This window comes from Suricata suricatta, chromosome 6 (genome assembly GCF_006229205.1).
Source record: "Suricata suricatta isolate VVHF042 chromosome 6, meerkat_22Aug2017_6uvM2_HiC, whole genome shotgun sequence".
Taxonomy (NCBI): domain Eukaryota; kingdom Metazoa; phylum Chordata; class Mammalia; order Carnivora; family Herpestidae; genus Suricata; species Suricata suricatta.
The window spans coordinates 121,391,913-121,410,977 of NC_043705.1; the positions used below are offsets into that span (position 1 = coordinate 121,391,913).

Below are 19,065 nucleotides of genomic sequence, written 5' to 3' on the forward strand. Positions count from 1 at the left end.
AACATAAATGTTGCAACACTGACTCCTCCTCTCATGAAGAAAGAGTGAACAAGTGCACCGAGTTGAGCTTCTCACAGAGCCACCAGGCTGGGGACGGTGGCGCCCAGGCTGGGATCCTGAGACGCCTGTCGCGTGGGCTTCCCCCCAGCCCCGCCCCCGCCCCCTTTCCGTCTTAACTCGCTCCTCTCTGGATTTTATCGGCTGTTGGTGAAACAGCTTTACACCCATCGGCTCTCCATGTCCTTTTGCAGGAAGTGCTCACCGACTGATAAGGCAGACTTTGCTTCCAGGCAAAAGTGAGTAGCCTGCGGCGGCCGCGGGGGCTGCGGGTTCGAGGCCGGCGCGCCAGGGAGGGCAGTGCGCGCGGCGCTGGGGCTGCGGGTTCGGGGCCCGCGTGCGGCACTGACTGCTGCTCGGAAAGCGCCGGAACCCAGCCGGACGCGGTAGGATTGCTGCCCAGCAGCGGCCGCAGGTGCGAAAGCCGGAGCTCCGACCGCTGTCAGCATTGCTGGCCCCTCGGAGAGGAACTAAAAGTGCCCCCTCCCCTTATAACTGCACTCATTCGGCTTCTTTTTAAGGCATCTTCAGTGCGCCCTGGAGAGCGAGTTTCGGCGTGACTGTGGGACTCTTACAATGTAAATTATTTACGTCAAACAAAAGAAAAAACAGCGGGAAGGGGCTCGGGCAGTTGAGGTGACGTCCGCGGGCTTTCGGGGAGCTGGCGGGCAAAGTTCGGGGTGGCCCGCGCTGGCCGGAGCGGCGCGAGGGCAGAGGGTGCCGGGCAGGGGGCAGGCCTGCCTTGCAGGGGGGAGGCCTTCCAGCCCGCAGGCGGCGGCTAGCCGGGCACGCGGGCGGGCGCCCTCCGGTCACCGGGGAGCCGGGCGCCGAGCCGGGCCGGCGGCGCGGGAGTGCCAGCTCTGGGAGCAGGAAAACATCCTTGTAGTGACCTCTACCTGTATCCTGGGGAAGCCGCCCACGTTGCCCTCATGACTAGCAATTTAGGGTTTTCTGTGATCGGACTTGAAAGGGTTGCAAAATAGCATTCTTAATCTGGAGGGATTCGTTTGTTTTCATTCATCAAGTTGACTGGCAAAGATTGCCTCCAGTCTTGTGCTCCTTGGTCAGCGGCGTGCGCCTCTGGCTGTGCAAACTTGGGCAAGGCACTCCTCCTCTCTGGGCCTCTGTTTCCTTTGCAACATTTAGGGTAATCAATCACTCCATATATATACCCCATTCAACATTAATGTGTGTGTACACGATATATTTTTACAAATAATTACATATGTGCAATTAATATTATATATTATATGTTTTCATATAATATCATAACATACACAATTATATATCCTATAATATTTTATATATATAAATGGGGTAAATGTATTGAATGGTGTAAGGAAGAAGCAGATGAAATTTTATTTTTTTAATTTTTTTAAGCTGGTGAAATTTTTAATTTTAGTGGTTCTTTTTTTTAATTTTATTTATTTTTGAAAGACAAAGAGAGACAGTGTGATCAGGAGAGGGGCAGAGAGAGAGAGGGAGACACAGAATCTGAAGCAGGCTCCAGGCTCTGATCTAGCTGTCAGCACAGAGCCCGACGCAGGGCTCAAACCCACGAACGGTGAGATCGTGACCGGAGCCGAAGTCGGTCGCTTAACCGACTGAGCCACCCAGGTGCCCCAAATTTTAGTGGTTCTTAAAAATTGGGAATCATGGGTCCTTTTGAGAATTATCTATAAATTCTCCCCCAAGGGAAAAAAGAATGTACATAAAGTTTTCTAAGCAATCCTTCAAGGTTTGTGGACACTTCCCGACAAACTTGCCTGAACCCCAGGTAAACATTCCTTTCTTTCCTTTTGAGGGCCTTTTGTATCAAGACCACCCCGATAAACCTCTGCCGGCAGCTGGGCTGGCTTCAGAAGTCATCCCCAGCCTTCCTCCAGGGTCTGGAGTCAGCCATGCTGCCAAAGCAGAAAGCACTCCTGTCTTGAGTAAGCTCCTGGGACTTACTGTGTCCCAAAGGCTTCACCAATCTCTGCCTCCCGAGGATCCCTCCTCAGGAACTCTTTTAGTAACTTTCCTAAGGCGATGGTCCTCAGCCCTAGAGATTTCAGCCCTACAAAAGCACTCGAGAGCCACCTGTAGAAGGTCACGGTCTGTCTCAGAGACAGCTCTTCAGGTCTCCTAACTGGATGCCAGACAGTGGAGTCAAAGCTTTGTTTTGAAGGAAAGAGCTGTTTTCTCTCCAGTAGGAGTGGTGATAGTGTTTTTTGGACCTGTGAACCTTCTGTTAGAGTCTGTTAGGAACTCCTGTCCTGTGGGACCTTCGTCTTGTGCTGGCAATGCCCACGAGGTACAGCTCAGCAGACTGGGCTTCAAATCTGGGCTCCCACACTCTGGCAAGTCACTGGACTCCTCTAAGCCTCACTTTTCCTGTTTGTAAACGGGGGAATAATACTTCCTTTCTTGCACGGTTGTTAGGAAAATGGAAAATGGAAATGGAAATGCCTGGTGTACGGTCAGTAATAGACTACCGCTGTGAGTATTAATGGGAGGTTAGAAGTAAGTGTTAAATAGTTCCATGCTTTTTCAGAGCAGCTTACTGTCTCTCCTACAGGGCCGATGTCAGCAACAGAATGAGCAGAGTCAGTTCTGGTCTAATTATTCTCAGGGATGACTGGCGGGTTCAGAATACAGTGCTGGCTTTCCTGTTTCATCTTTGTCAAGCAGAGCACCCTGTGTTGCCAGCGAATAACATGTGTCCAGACTGGCATGGATTCTCGACCCTTCCTCCCAATTCTCTTTTGGCCCATGATCTTGAACGTGAAATGGGTATCTCTCTGCTCTTAGTCACAGACACCTCAGCGTGGAGACCGTGGGGGTTTCACAGTTGCATCTGTCTCCAGATCCTCGAGAAACTGTCTCTGTAAAGAGAAATGTCTCCACTGTTATCGTTCATAGGGTGGCTCAAATAGACAATCCAACATATTCTCTCTGTGTCTCTCCGATCTCTCCTTTTCTCTCTCTTAGTTAGTTACCCCTGTAACTTAGCTACCTGTTAGTTGCAAGAGGTTGGATGATGTAGAAATGTGGGAAAGAAATATCAGAATTTTAAAAGACAATTGGATACCCTCATAGTAGCCCTTCCAAAGACACATCCGTGTATTCTGGCAAGGCAGTCTTGCATAAAAAGATGCATTTGCTACCTACTGTTCACTGAGCCTTCAAGATGAACTAAGCACTTTTCTACATCACCTCAGTTAATCTCATGGCAACACTGCAGGGTATGAATGATCATCTCAAGCTTTACAAATACGCAGAGGTTTATAAAAGGTTACATTACTTGCCCAGTCTGTAGAGCTGGTAAAAGGCAGAGCTGGGATGCAAGCCTGGGATCTCTGGGCTTGGATCCCACTTCTGCCTGACTTTGATACTCGCTCATACTAGGTAGTGTTCCCAAGCTCCCTGGCATCAGAAAGTTGCATCATGGCCAACTGGGTCCCAACCCAGTTCTTCTTTAGAACATTTAGGGCAGGAATAACCAAATCTTCTAGGTGATCAAAGTGGTATGAACATATACTTTGCATGAGATACATATTAACAGGAGCAACAATGAAATCACTTGTGAAGAATAGTTTTCCCAACACTTTCCAGAGCCAGCTGGGAGACTCCAGTTAGGCAATCCCAAACTTCAGCAGGCGAGGCTGGCTCTGGGCCACCAACTTCCTCAGTGACTCTTTTAGGTGAAAAAGAGGACTGGAATTTTCATTCTCTGCTCCTTTAAAAAGGAATCAGGTCACCCTTTACAGTTATTCCCTGTGTTAAGCATTTATCCATGCATTTATTCATTCAACAAATACTTGCTGAGCTCTGAAAAAGACAGACAAGGTCCTGGCTCTTAGAAAGAATGACAGATAAGAGGCAGGTGAGCAAATACATAAGTAAGATCTTTTCAGACTTTGAGAAATGCTATGAAGAAAGTAAGGAGAGCCTGGGGACTAAAGAGATGGCTTGAAATAGGGCAGCCAAGGAGATTTCCACAAAAAAGGTCATTTTTGAACTTGAACCTGTAACAGGGAGCCAGTCTGATGAAGGTCTGGGGAAAGGACTGCCTTAGCAGAAAAACCTTCAGGGAAAGATCTGGAAGTGGAATAAATGAGGGGCGCCTGGGTGGCTCAGGCTTAAGTGTTCTACACTTGGCTTTGGCTCAGGTCATGATCTCTCGGTTTGTGAGAGCCCCGTGTTGGTCTCCGTGCTGACAGCGCAGAGCCTGCTTGAGTTTCTCTCTCTGCCCCTCCCCTGCTCGTGCCCTCACTCTTTCTCTCTCAAAATAAATAAATAAACATTAAAAAATGAAGAAGTAGAGCCTCACATAGGATGATATATTCTCTTAGAAATCAATATGGGTTTAATGTAGGGGAGATTATTGATTGACTGCCCATTGCACTCTTCTAGGCTGTGCTTTGGACTTTATGCCCGTCTTATTTAATTTTCCCAACAAAATTCTGACTTCTGGCAAGTCAGTTATCTTTGTTTTGTTTTGATAGTGGAAGAAACCAAGATTCACAGAAGGCAGGCAGCTAGCACAAAGTTACAAAGCTGAATCCCATAGTCATTTTGCTCACACAGCCTGTGGCTTTTGTGATCATCTCTTCCTGAAGATAGCAAGGAGCTAACAGAAGGAAAGTATCAAAAGTATATTAAGTGGCTAAACAATGACAGTGATTTCTATCTGATGCCCTAAATTCCAGTTGGTGTGTCTAAGCTTGCACAGTGCAATACAGTAGCACTGGCCACATGTGATGATTAGGTACTTAAAATGTGATTAGTTCAAATTGAGATGGCTGTAAGTGTAAAACACACCCTAGATTTCTTTTTTTAGGTTTAATTTTATTTAATTTGAGAGAGAGAGAGAGAAAGAGAGAGAAGGCGAGGGGGAGAGAGGCAGAGGAGAAGGAGACAGAATCCCAAGCAGATTCCGTGCTATCCGTGCGGAGCCCAATGCTGGGCTTGAACTCACAAACCCTGAGATCATGACTTGAGCTGAATTCAAGAATCAGCGTTTAACTGACCGAGTCATCGGGAGACCCTACACCCTAGATTTCCTAATATCAAAAAAAAAAACGCTTATTGATTTTTATATTGATTATATGTTGGAATGGTAATATTTTGGATGCATTCGTTTAGATGAAATATACTGTTAAAATTAATTCCATCTGTTTTCTTTTATTTTGTTTATATTTTTATTTAACAGTACCGGTACAGATGAATATGCTGACAAACACACGATAGGAAACTTTCCTCCCTTCTTCCTAACGTGATTTTTTTCTCTCATCTTGGCCCAGATGTCTCTCTTTCCCATCAGGTAAATCTCAGGAAGCTTTCAAACATCCTCATTTCAAACAAATGACCAAAGTGCCATTTTGAATACAGATTTAGATTTACCTTAAAATCACTTCCAAAGACAATGTCCTTGTCATTCTGGGAGTTTGTAAAGTCAGATTAGAAGCCAACTAGGTTGCATATTTGTGTGCAAAGTCCATCAAGTAAGTCTCGTCTCTGGCGTAATCAGTGTTTGTCCCTCTCTGTCCTCTTCCTTTACAACAGCCTGAACAATACACAGTCCCGGTTTCAGAACGACTGCCCCAGGAGTATCACAGGCCATTTTGGTTTCTTTTGTCCATTAGCTAAAGTGGCCCTTGAATATCCTGTCAGCAAAATAGAGATATGATTTGTTCCTGCAATTTCATGTACTCCAGAGGGAAAGCAGTCAGAGTCTGAAGTTGTTAGAGAAAGCCTCTGGCCTGGGGTACCGGAGGCCTGGGTTCTATTTTTGTCTGCTGGCTTGTGCGCCGCCCTCACGCCGCTTCCCCCAGAAGTCCTGTAGGAAGTCCAGAGTTTGTGAGATAGTCCCACACAGAGCGCAGCCGAAGAAACGCGCCCAACAAATCGGGGCCAGCGTTCTCACTGATGACTTGAGGACCGCAGACATTCATCTGTGGGGAAAAGCTTGCTGTCTGCGGACTGAGCAAAGCAGTGTATGGGGTGTTCTTTCAGATATGCAGATAGCATCTGTTCATTTTTCCTTAAAGCCTAAATCTGAGGGGGAAACGACAGAAGCTGAGCACCCCTGAATTTTAGCGTTATCAACATCAACAGCGACACATAGTTTTCAGCATCTTCGAAGCCAAGAAGCCTGTATCAGACTCCATGGGGAAAATGACAGAACAAAACAGGTCTTTGCTCTGCTGGAGCACGTTATCTTGCTGAGAAGATGGGCATAAATAGGAGACACCAGGAGCAATGTCAGAGAACATTCTCCAAGTGTTACAAGAGTGAAACAGGGTTTGGAGATTCCAAAGGGCAGTGTGTCTGAGAACGACCAGGTAAGAGATGGGCATTGAAGAACGTAAAACTAGGCTAAAGACAGAGTGGAGTTAGGGAGAGAGAGCATTTCAAGTAAGAAAATACACACAAACAAGTACAGCAAATGGAAACGTGCGGGGAGGGTTTGGGGATGTGAAAGGGAACTGTCGGAATCACGAGGGAAGCTTTCACGACATACTGATGCCTCAGCTGCATCTCCAGAGTTTTCATTTGGTCAGTTTAGGAATGGAGACTGGCTATCAGTATAACTGTTTTTTTTAACTTCCCAGAATATTCTATTTTTTTTAATGTTTATTTATTTATTTTGAGAGAGGAACAGTGTCTGCGTGTGAGTGGGGAAGGGGCAAAGGGAGGGAGAGAGAGAGAGAAAGAGAGAAAGAGAGAGAACCCCAAGCAGGCTTCACGCTATGAGCATAGAGCCAGACTTGGGGCTCGAACTCACGAACCGTAATATCACGACCTGAGCCGAAACCAAAAGTCAGATGCTTCACCGACTGAGCCACTTGGGCACCCCTCCCCTGAACATTCTAAAGTGAATATTCTGAGCTAGAGTTGAAAACCACTGAGCAAAAACCACAAGGTTTTTAGATCACAATCATGATCTAATTATTTAAATAAAATTTAAAGGGTAATATTTTAAAGGAGATTAAATGGACAACCTGTGTGATCTTTACAGAAATTTTATACGCATGCATATCTATCTCTGTGTGGTCTTTTTAGTTCACAGATAATTGTTGTTCACAGTGATCTTACCCATATGGCTGTGGCTAAAAACTGTCACCAGCCGTCCCTTCCCTTACTCTGTGTGTTTTTGCAGTGCCCCGCATGTAACCCTGGCCGAGCGCGGGGCTGTTGGTATCCCACAGCTGCTTGTCGTACCCACAAGGCTTTGTATAAACATTGCAAAGGGCTTTATTATCCTGCCCATTTGTGCCCATGGTAGTTATTTTACAATAACCGGTAACCTTCCCTCACCCCTCCAACTTTACAAATTGGGAAATAGAATTTAATTACTTGCCTTGAACCTGGAGGCTAACTGGCAAGAGCAGTGAAATCAGAATTCTCAGCCCCTGAATTCCCTGTATCTGCTTTGGCTCCCAGAGTGAGTCTGCACCGTCTCCTGCTGCTGTTAGAATACTCGTCCTGGCAGTGTTATGTCCTCAATGAATGAATCAGTGTTACAGATCAGTAGGTGAAAGATAACAAGCCGGCCTGAGCTGCAGCGCCCTGGTGATGAGCGGCAGCAGGGCACAGGTGGCCGCGGGGGTCCCTGGAGGCCCATCACTACCATCATGGAGTTTCTGTCCCAGTGGAGGTGTGGCCATGCATATCCTGCCTCTTCCAGGCCTACCTCTGGGAAGGGAAGACTCCTTAAGCTCCAGGCTTCCTCTCCGCTGAAGCTCCTGTTTTCTGAAAGGATATTTTTTGTTACACACCTGAAAAAAGAAGAGAAGAAAGCCCAGCAATCTTGACAGCTCCATTTTTAAATAATCCTTTGTATGTTTGGGGAGTTTGGGGTGGATTGCCAATAGTGAGGCCGGGAGGTCTTTAGGAAAGGTAATGGGGAAAAGCTAGCACCTTGACACTACAGTCTTCAGGACAAGAAGATGGATTAATTTTGCCCCATTCCCAAATGATTGGTTTTCTTTTTCTCTGTCTCCAAATCCATTCCTGATGGAAAAACAATTTCCGATATCTTCAGTTACCGCAAAAATCAAGTCTCTGAAACAGTAGTCCTCAGCACTGATTGCTCATGATAGTCATGCTCTGAAAAATGCAGATGCCCAGGCCCTACCCATAGAACTATGGACTCCAGAGTCTGGGAATGGAACCTGGGGATCAGTATTTTTCACAATTTCCGGGTGATTATAATGTGCATCCATAGGAGCTAATCTTCCTGCTCAGCTAAGATCCAGATATTAGTTACTTATTTCTATTTCTTTTTTTTGGTCTTGTTTTAGGTCACATGACCCCAGAGAACCATCCAAACCATATCTGTGTTGTCATTCTACTCTTTGGAAAACATGGTTTCTAGCATAATATTAAGTTTTCTACTTATCAAAGCACCTAGTGGCTAAGTCGGTTAAGCAGCCAACCTCAGCTCAGGTCATGATCTCATGGTTTGGGGGTTTGAGCCCTGCGTCAGGCTCTGTGCCAACAACTCAGAACCTGGAGCCTGCCTCGGAATCTGTGCTTCCCTCTCTCTTTGCCCCTACCCCGCTCATGCTCTTGCTCACTCCCTCCCTCTCTTTCTCTCAAAAATAAATAAGCATTAAATAATGTTTTTAAGTTTTCTACTTATCTAAACTAACTCCAAACTCAGAACGGCCTTGCATAGCCTCATGACTAAAATTTCTGTAAGTGCAATTTGGAAATCAGATTGCCAGAAGCTTGATAATTATGAGATTGAAAGATAAAGGTGAAGGCTTTCTGCCACCCATATATTAAATTTCTCAATTGCTTTGTTGATCTTTAGCAACACTTGCTTTCCTCTCTTAGCCATTTGATTGCCAATTAACTCCATTGCTGTTCACACCCTTATTAAAAATATAATTACAGAAGTATTGTCTAGGGACTGTCACTGCATAGACTTTACAAGGTGAACTGGCCAAGAACTAACTAGGTCATGTAAAACTCTCGCAGCCCTGATGCAGAGGCTACCAGCCCCAGAGTAGGCTAAGTGAGTCAGGAATTTTAGTTTGCAAAGAGACAACTACAAGTCACCCGAATATAGAAGAAAAAGCACAGGATGCACGAAATGGTTGTAGAATCGATCTGAGAATATTTATCCAGGGTCCAGTTACTTCTGTGACTTCAGCCATTCTCATAAGGTTATATTAATGCCAAAAAGCAAGCAGTGTTTTGTACTAGATTGAGGGCAGAGTAGAAAGGGAATTGATGTATCATTATACTTTTCTGTCGTGTTGAGGTTGCAGCATTAGTGGGAAGAAATTGTGAAGGAGGTTGCAGAGAGAAGGTGGGCAAAGACCTGCTGGTAGCCAAGCATCACAGATATCGGTAATTTTTTATTCCCTCAACTTTTATGGAGGGCCCGCTATGGCCCGAAGCTGTTACATGACCTGGAGAGAGAGAGCTATGAAGTTCCTGCTCTCATGGAATGTATAATTCAGTGAGCAGAAATAGATTTCCACATGAACAAATAAATAAAATCCATAAGTTGGCTGGTGCTCTGGGGACAAAGTGAGGCAAAGGGAGTAGAGTCTGATGAAGCTGCTTTAAATAGGATTACAAGAGTTCTTCTCTCTGAAGTGGTAGCATTTGAGCTAACACATCGGTGTGAAAGCAACACAAAGATCAGGAGGAAAGAAGACCCGGTAGAGGTAACAGCAAGAGTAAAAGCCCTGAGGTTGGAAAGGATTTGACCCGTTCAGGAAACAGAAAGGAGACCAGTATGTCTGGATCTCAGTGACAAAGAGATAGACCATCGGGCAGGAGGGCCGGAGGTCATGAGATGAAGTTAGGATTTTAGGTGCTTTAAGGAAACCATTGGGAGGTTTTAAGCAGGGGAGGGATGCTCTCTACATTGCACTTTAGAGATCTCGCAGGCTTCCGTGTAGAGAACGGAGTGTAGAGTGGAAGCAGAGGGAGGACATGGCAGGTGCAGGAGGAGGTGAGGATGGGTCAGCTAAGGTGGGAGCAGTGGAGGAGAAGAAGGATTGGATTCAGGAGTGAATTGGGAGGTCGGGCCTGCGTGCCTTGGGGAAAAGGGCCAGCAGCATTGATGGTGGACTTCCTCTTGTCTGACGTCATTTTTCCTGCCCTCTCCTGACTTGGGCCACTGGTTTCGAACCAAAATGGAATAATATCTAATGCTATTTGGAAATGGTAGGGATTTTGACCTTAGCTTATTTAAGCAGAAAAGACATAAAATTCCTGTCCAAGGAGAAATTTTTTTGCTGCCTTTTACCTCATAACCATAAAAATTTCATCTTATCTCTTAAGAATGTTTTGATGGATTCTGTTGTTTTTGATAACTGTGCTTTCCATAAGTGCTGGAAATGTCTCCTTCATATTGCTAAAGTGTACTTTTTTTTTCTGAGTATTTTGACAACTCTGACTGCATTTGCTGAATCTTTCATGCCATCAGGCATTTACACACCGCTTTTTGCAGTTGGTCAGTTTCTCCACATAAATTCTGACATCATAATAGCAAGCACTTATTACATCCAAGGCATTGTTTTAAGAATTTTACATCTAATCCTCTCCGGCACCTTTGAATAAGTACCCTTATTATTATCATTTTATAAATGAAGAAACTGAGGCAAACCCAAAGAGCTTGAGTCGTGTGCTCAAGCTTACACAGCTGGTAAGTTGCAAACCCAGCGTTTGCCCTGAGGCTGATTGAAGAGCTCCAGGTTCTGTCACTAAAGCTGTGCTACTTTCCTCCTGTCTCGTTTTCACTCCTTCCTGTATAACTGAAGCTGCTCCCTGCAGAATCAGACTTGTTTTTCCTGTGTAAACCCCAACGTACCACTAAGAGGTGCTTCAACTTCTTCTGCCAAAGGGACTGGAGAAGAAATAGCCATAATTCAGAGGCTGGATGATTCAGCCCCTTTCCAGAAGGACCTGCGTCCAAACCACACGCCCAGCAAGCTGGCTGGACAAAGTTGCCAACCCCAGGGGACTCTATGAAATACCCCCTCTCCTCACCTCCTCTTCTGCCCGCTGCTCAGTCCCTGTGTCACGCCCACCTATCTGTCTCTTCTCAAAAGACAGAAGAGATCAAAGTTTCTCAATACACTGTGCAGCAAGTTCTGGTTCCTCTCCAGGGTCGTCTGAAGCTGGCCTTTAGAAACGAACAACAACAAAAGGATCATTCAGTCATTTGTTACCACATTTTTTGCTTGAAAAGTATTGTAGATTCTCTACAGAGTTTCATTATTAGATGTGAGAAAATCCTGGGGAACATAAATAATTGTCCATACTGTTTTCTCTACCTCCCACTGCATATTTGCTTCTAGAAAACTCTCTCAAGTTACTTAGTTTTCCAATAATTAATGTGAAAGTAACACATTCCTTACCTAATGGTAGTATCAGCAATGCATTTAACAGAATTGAGGCTTATACAAAGAAATGCATTACAATTTCTTTAATTGCATTATCTTCAGCAATGATTGTAGAGGCAATAACTGTGATAATGCATCTTCTATGCAGTGAGTTTTAACTTACTAAAGATTTCAGTTAACTAGAAGGCAGTTTTTTGGTTCCAGTTGCCTTAGGGTAATTTTCTATAAAAACTGAACGACATGCATTCATTGGAAGTGTTGAATTTATCTAATCAAATCATCAATCTGTTTAACTTTTCAATAGAAGTATTATTTTAAAATGTTATACAATACATGCCAGGTATTTCTTATGGTTATATTAACTTTCCAAATTCAAAACTATAAAGGAAAAAGAGAACTATAGCTTTAGTTGCATTAGATTCTCATGATATTTAAGTTAGGAAGATTTCAGTGGAACGTCAGTTAAAGAAATTTGGAAAACCATTTGAAGTCTTTGAATATCCTCCAAATAGCTCAGGACCCTAGAAATAGCTTAACTTAAAAAAATTCATCTTCGAACCAAAAAGGTAACTTCGTCCTTTTGTGGACAGGTTTGATAAAATGTTCAGCAAAATGTGAGAGTGGATATTTGCCAGATGTGGACACCTCCTCAAACCAAGTCATTCAAATATCGGAGCAATGTGATAGCTATTCAATCATGAGGGTGACTCTATCACTTTAATCGGGGCTTGAGTGGAAGAGTTGTATGTTTCTTTTAGGAAACTTTTCTGATTTTACTTGTCAGAGGACATCACTGAATCCATAACACTTTTCAGATTTGTGTTTAAAATTGTATTTACTTTTGCGCACCGTTTAAAATTCAAGATACAAAAGACTGTTCATTGAAAAATACCTCTTCTCTCTCCTATCTCACAGACACCTATTACGCCATTGGCAATCACTCTTTCTAGATAATTGTCAAAAATACACCATGCTTTTATGAAAATACACTATGTATATGAATGTGGGCTGGATGTCTTTTTTTAATTTTTTTTAATGTTTTATTTATTTTTGATACTGAGAGAGACAGAGCATGAGAGGGGAAGGGGCAGAGAGAGAAGGAGACACAGAACCAGAAGCAGGCTCCAGGCTCTGAGCTAGCTGTCAGCACAGAGCCTGACGCGGGGCTCGATCCCACGAACATGAGATCTGACCTGAGCCGAAGTCGGAGGCTTAACCGACTGAGCCACCCAGGTGCCCCTGGATGTATTTTTTTTAGTTATTTCATAGCTGAGATGCTGGGACTCTGTGAAGCTGGAGCCCACATTCGGTTGCCGGCTTCCCAGTCCTCCTAGGGCTAATTCTACATGGCTACTGGAGATTCCTGTCTAAACTCAAGAATATTATTCAGTGTGGCTAGTAGGGTTTGAACCAGTCTTTTTAGAGTAGGGTTCATCTGACAAGTATGGAGGAGGAGGTGAAATTACATGAGATGCCCATGTATGGGTACTGGTAGGAATGTACTTTCAGTGGTAATTTTACAGATAATCCAGATGGCATTGTTAAGTGTCAGGATGAGAGTGGCCCCTCTCTTCCTTACTTTCTCATCTCTACAATCAGGACCCCAAAACATACATTCCACATTTGCTGAGAGAAGAAGACAAGATAAGTGTACATAAAACAGTTGGGACCAAGGAAGTACTCCATTATAAGAACTGTTATGAAAGAATTCATGACTTAGTGGGGAGATCAACAAATGTACTGTCGATGAGGCAAAATTCCAAGGACATGGACTTGGTATTGAGTCTGAGCTTAGCATGACTTAATGAACCTGTAAGGCCCTCAAAAATCCTTCTATGTGCGATTCAGTCCAACCATTTCTCTTCCTTCTTGCACTTCATCAGTAGACCAACATGTGCTTTTCGTTGGCAGCCCTTATAAAATATTATGCCTTCTCTGAATACAAAAGTAGTATATTCCTTCTTTCTACTGAATCTGCTTCAAAGTTGTGCCACTAGGAAGGATCCATGGGAAGTTTGCTAAATTTCTCTTGAGCCTTAGTCTCCTTATTTGCAAAACTGGAGAGGATAATGCCTACATTCCAGGACTATTTTGAGGATGGAGTACGATAGTGGATGAAACACCTCATCTATGCTTGACCCTCAAAATGAGCTTGCGCCTTTCTCCCATGACCCCATATATTCAGATGCTTAAAGCAGCATGTCGCACAGGGAAGAAAGGCTCAGGAATTATAATAATTTGTTGATTTCATGCTTTGTACACCCAGCCACAAAGGGTGTACTTTGAGGGTCATTCTTCTAGCCAGACACTTAACTGGAGAACATGAGCCTTTGGAACCCAAATCTGATAAGTATGCAGGAAAACTCTTCAAGAGAGGTGAAGCTAAGAGATCAGCTAAATATACCTTCTCCAGTTGTCCTACATTTGATGCCAGTAGGCAGATCAGAGCCAGTTGGGTGGCGTGCAATTCTGAGAAATGAGGAAAGTGAAGAAACACCTGTTTTTCCTCTGGGAAAGCCAAGACAAATGGAAAAGCTCCGAAATCTATCGCCTCGTTGCAAGCACAGTGGAGAAGACTGGAGATGTGCTGCCAAAATCACGTGGCCAGCAAAAACACAGCTTCCTGCTCATGCTAGAGAGCCTGTCTGATGGCTCTGAGACTGGACAAAGGCCTCAATGGCCAAGGGCTGCACTCTGCAGGAGCCGGGCCCCAGGCACCTCGGATTGAAAACCAACCTAACAAAGCGTGTCTGTTTCCACTTGTGAGAGATGAAATGATATGGGTTTTGTGGAAAGTCCAAACAATTACAAAAGCAAAATGCCTGCCTGCCTTCAGCCAGCCACATGGAGGGGACCTCACACTCAGTGGCTGTGTGCCACTTGTTCTCAGGACTTCTCCAGAAGGAACGATGAGGTTTAGATGCTTGTTATTATTCACAGTTTAGTTCTTATTCTTTCCATTGATTTCCAATTCCTTAAACATAATTGTAACTAGTGGTTTAAAACAGGAAATTTCCTCTTGTGAACAAAGTATGTAGTAAGAGTCCAATAGCAAAAATCTACAAAAGACTAAAATAGTCTTTTTTAGTTACCAGCAATTACCAGGGCTCCAAATATCCTGTATTGTATTGTTAAGGTGAGAATCAGGAATGTCCGGGGAACACTTTGAAATCTAACGCATGATCAAAGTTTAGTAACTTTGTGGATTTCTTTTAAAATTGAAATCACATGTGGCAGCTTAGGGACATCTTCAACTGGAGCATAAGCAATGCTTATGGATTCTCACCAAAGTTCTCAGGAAATGGAGTAAGAACTTGGCAAATACATGTCAAATGTAAAACCACTTCCCACAGTGGTATTTCATGGAGACCTACTTTACAAAGTAGACATTGGGGCGCCTGGGTGGCTCAATCTGTTAAGTGGCTGACTCTTGATTTTGGCTGAGGTCATGATCCCAGGGTCATGGGATCGAACCCCACGATGAGTGTGTAACATGCTTAGGATTCTCTCTCTCTCTGTCCCTCTCCCCCACTTCCTCCACTCTCTTTCTCTTTCTCTGTCTAAAATAAAAATAAATAAGTAAATCAAAGTGGACATTGACTGGGACCTTTTCACGGCTATTTCTTTGGGAGCAATGAATTTCAAATAGGTCATGATTATCATACAACGCGATAGGTTGCTCTGAGGATCCAAGCAGCGACAAAGCATTAAGCTTCTCTGGGACTCTCTTCAGTGTAGGTAGACGGCTGCTGCGGAGACTTCCTTTTTGTGGGTGAATTTACCCAGCAGATGGCCAACATTCAGTGGCAGAGGAAGGATGGTACCAATTATTGGCGACGATGGTTGAAAATGAAATTAACCTAATGAATGTCGCACTTGGACTTGGTGACTCAGTCAGAGCCCTGTACATGAAGAGCTCAATCATGATGTCTCAAAGTTGAGATCTTGATCATTAACTGCTTTTTGTCCCTCAGTTTTGGCAGAAAATTTAAATTCTCTAAGGGATTCAGTGTTTAAAAAAGAGAAAGGATCTTAATAGTACCAACCCCAAAATAGCAATTCCCTGCCTTCTAGCTGATACCAATTTGTCATGTGTGAACTACATTCAACTACAAATGCCACCCTTAACAATGGTCTCTATATTCTGGATGCTACTGTCAGAAGAGGGATCAAGGCATTTGCCCACAAATGAAAAATTTGTCCCAGAATATACATTTTATTATGCAAAGTGGGAACAAAAATACCCAACAATGGCACAGGTTTTCTAAGTTGTTCTTTTATATAACCATTTAGTCAGCATAACTGTTGTGATTACCAAAGTCGTGTCATAATACATGTATACAAATTGATTTCATATCAGTGAACTTCACTGGGGAAAAGAAGAAGACACTATTTCTGAAGTCTATGAATTTCTTTTCTTTTGTGGGTAAAACACTGTTAATATATTGGGTGTACCAGAAAGTGCAGTATTTTGATGTGAAAATCTGAAGCCATGGTCTTAGTTCCAACGACCTTGTGACATCATTTCATATTTCTCAGTTTAATTTCCCAGCAATTCCATGATTCTTTATAGATAGGTAGTTCAAAAATGGAAAGCATCAAAAACAGCTAAGTGCAGTCAGAAGTCTATTTTCTTCTCATCTTCCTAAAGTTCAGGAAGCATCCTTAACTTGACTAACAAACTTCTAAATATATGATGATCAAATGATGGGTAAATACACATTTTTTCAGCCTTTTCATATGATTATCAGGAATTGATGCCCTAGCCCAACCAAGAGTGTCCATGTAGAAGAATTTATTTCATCCTGCTTCATGTGGACCTCAAATATGAATAATATTTGTATGTTCCTAATATGTCTTAGACTGGAATCAACAAACGTCTTTTGTCAAGAGCTAGATAGTAAAATATTTTAGTACTTGTGAGCCACACAGCCTTTGTCACAGTTACTCAACTCTGCCCTTGTCAGACAAAAACAGACCCATAGCCAATGCATAAATGAATTAATGTGCTGTATTCAACAAAAATTCATTATCAAAAATAGCCAACAGGTTAGATTTGGCCCCTGGGCTCTATTTTGCTGATCCCTGCTTTGCCTGGACTGTCTCCATACTGCAGTGTCCATCCACTGTCATAACACAGACTTAATTTATACTAAATTCTGTTTAATGTTATATAATACATTATGAATCTGTTCTTATGCCACCCATAAATTTATCTGAATTTTTGTTTGACCCACTAGTATTTAGACTATATTATATCATAAATCTGTTGTCATATCCTGTGAACATTTTTAAAAATTTTTGTTTATTCCATCAGTATTTGTAGTCAATAACAAACGTGGGGTTCGTCAGTAACAAGTATCATAAGTATCTAGTGGATAATGTAAATTTTCTCCCCCTTCCTTAACTCTTTCTGATGCGAAGAGATTCTACATAATTACAGTATTGGGAATAAGTTTATTTTTCCTAGTTCTATATTTCCTGATATTACCATATCCTCTGATAGCTTTTATCTTTGCAAGTGGAATAGCTCTGATCTTCATGGTTTGTCCTTAAATAACCCCCTCTCCCTCATCTCCTTGATCATAATATGCCTCCATCGCTGAGTCTCTTTGGGCTTTGTGGGTCCTTGAAGTTTAGTGACTAGACAGGGACAGAGTGTTCTAGGCGAGTCACATCATCTCTTCTTAACGCTGCCCAGTTATACCTTTTGACTGCAGGAGGCAATAAGCAAAAAATGTGAAAGTGGGGAAGAAATTGAGAAAGCCCAGAGGATTTTTGGAAGAGCAAAATGGACCACATGAAAAGGAAACATTGGCTCTTGCAAAACGCTCTGAACTGGCTAGTAATGCATTCTGTAATTTCTTTAAATCTTAGTTGTAACCACAATTTAGTTTTCTGGAGTGTTGAAAATTGAGAACAAAACTAATATCCTGCTTTGCCTAGGAATGATTCTGTAGTAATTTAGAGGGAAGAGCTCGGGTAAGAGTTTGTCTGTGATGGATGCCAACCATGCAGAGTTTACACAAGTCACACTTCTGTGAGATGAGAAAATTGGAGACTTGTCTTGCTTCCATTCTCTGTGGGGCGCTACTTGACCTCTCCGGCAGGTCGGTCAATGCAGGTCCTGAAGGAGGGAGTGAGAATTGGGGGGCAGGGGACACAGAGAATGGAGGCAAGACAAGTCTTTGATCAAGCCTCGTTTATTGAGAGAACACACACATCTTATAAAGGGTAGAAGGCAGGAAGCAAGGCAGCTGACGTCAATTTCAGCACAGCACCTGAGGGGCCAATAAGAAAGCCCAACCTGACTGTTTCCAGCCCTGAGCTGGGAGTGATAACACTGCCCTGCCTGCAGGTGGCTGATCTTTGGTCAAGGCACATCTCTTCTGGCAGCTCCCCACAAATATGCACACTGGGCTCAATAGCTGTGGAATGAGCTCTGCTGCCCAGACAGGACCACACTACTAATCTGGGGAAATCTGCCTTTGCACTGAATTCTCTCCTCCGCCCTCCTGAGCCGGTGAGAAAAGTTAACCTGAATTTAGTGAGATCAGCTATAGAGGGACTCTGTTGGCATTAAAAGTCCTGTGCAGAAGTTCAAATTGCAGTTTATCATGGGGCGCCTTGGTGACTCAGTCTTTTAAGTGTCCAACTCTTGATCTTGGCTTAGGTCCTGATCTCATGGTTCAGTTTGTGGGACCCCACATCAGGCTCCACACTGACAGCTTGGAGCCTGCTTGGGTTTCTCTCTCTCCCTCTGTCTCTGCCCTTCTCCTGCTCAGACTCATGTTCTCTCTCTCTCTCCCTCTCTCTCAAAATAAATAAATAAAAGCCTTCAAAAGGGTATCATAATCATCATTTGAAACAATCCTGCAAAATCCATGAAACCAACATCTCAAACCACTTAGGACACTATGGAAATGCTAGGGAAACAATAGTGGGCAGAATGGATTCTTACCATGTAGCGTTCATACTATAATGAGGAAATATGTGTCAATTGATCACGTATGTTTGTAAGTATGGTAAGGGCGGCAAAGGAGAGGCTTATTATTTACTAAGGAAGTAACCCTGAGAAAGTGATGATTGACTAGACCAAAACGGAAAGGAAGAGTTTCTTCAACAAAAGGAACAGCACGTGAAAAGGCACTGAGGCAGGAGAGAGCATGCCAAATGTAGGGGAATAGAAAAAAGTCAGAGTAACAAAATATAAGAAAAAGCTGGAGAATGAGAGAGAGGCCAGGATCTTAAGGAACAATAGGCACCTTTGAGGTATTTGAAGAAGATGATAGCATGAACCTGCTGGTATTTTTAAAAGGAAATATCAAACCATTCAAGTAGGGAGAAAAGAATTTAAGATTAATTTTTGATCTTCCTTTTTAGAAATTAAGCTCAGTTGGTTAAATCTCCAACTCCTAGTTTCAGCTCAGGTCATGATCTCACAGTTTTGTGGGTTTAAGCCCCGCATCAAGCTCTGCCCTGGTAGTAGAGAGACTGCTTGAGATTTTCTCTCTCCCTCTCTCTCTCTGCCCCTTTCCCACTGGTGTTCTCGTTCTCAATCTCTCTCTCTCTCAAAAATAAATAAATAAATAATTTTTGAAAAGAATATAAATGTTTGCTGTTCAGCATACTATGGAGTAGGTCCCTCAAG

The 19,065-nt window shown here is 43.2% G+C and overlaps 1 protein-coding gene and 1 long non-coding RNA gene across 4 annotated transcripts in view; one reads left to right on the plus strand and one right to left on the minus strand.

The window, feature by feature from the left end:
• The first annotated feature begins 230 nt into the window (after positions 1-230).
• Positions 231-19,065, plus strand: part of PRLR (prolactin receptor) — a 156,083-nt gene continuing 137,248 nt past the window's right edge. For all 3 annotated transcript variants that reach the window (XR_003909431.1, XM_029941011.1, XM_029941010.1), the window contains exon 1: positions 231-296. The gene's annotated coding sequence lies outside the window, so the exon portion shown is untranslated. The remainder of the gene's footprint in view (positions 297-19,065) is intronic.
• LOC115293229 lies at positions 2,678-11,188 on the minus strand. The gene is made up of 3 exons (XR_003909432.1): positions 11,059-11,188; positions 7,739-7,823; positions 2,678-2,924 (listed from the first exon to the last, which is right to left on the minus strand). It is a non-coding gene; the product is annotated as an uncharacterized LOC115293229 (long non-coding RNA).